Source organism: Penaeus vannamei, chromosome 43 (assembly GCF_042767895.1).
Source record: "Penaeus vannamei isolate JL-2024 chromosome 43, ASM4276789v1, whole genome shotgun sequence".
Lineage (NCBI taxonomy): Eukaryota > Metazoa > Arthropoda > Malacostraca > Decapoda > Penaeidae > Penaeus > Penaeus vannamei.
The window spans coordinates 15,600,651-15,600,920 of record NC_091591.1 but is presented as its reverse complement, the minus strand read 5'-3'; positions in this window follow the sequence as shown (position 1 = coordinate 15,600,920).

The following is a 270-nucleotide window of genomic DNA, read 5'->3' as shown; positions in this document are numbered from 1 at the left end:
AGAAAAGAAAAGAAAAGAAAAGAAAAAAACAGCGATTCCCTTATTTTCGAAAAATCTAATCGTCTGTTGTTAAGAATATGTATTTGCGTTGGGGTATATATAGTAAATATAATATATTTTGACTAGAGCGGAAGGTATGAAAAACCTTTCGATTCAACTGTTATTTTACACGGTATATGTATCTCTTTGATATTGCCGAGTAATTTTCGATAAAATCAGTGATTGGCTGTGTAATGCATTCTGTAAACATGTAGGATGGGACTTGTTTAC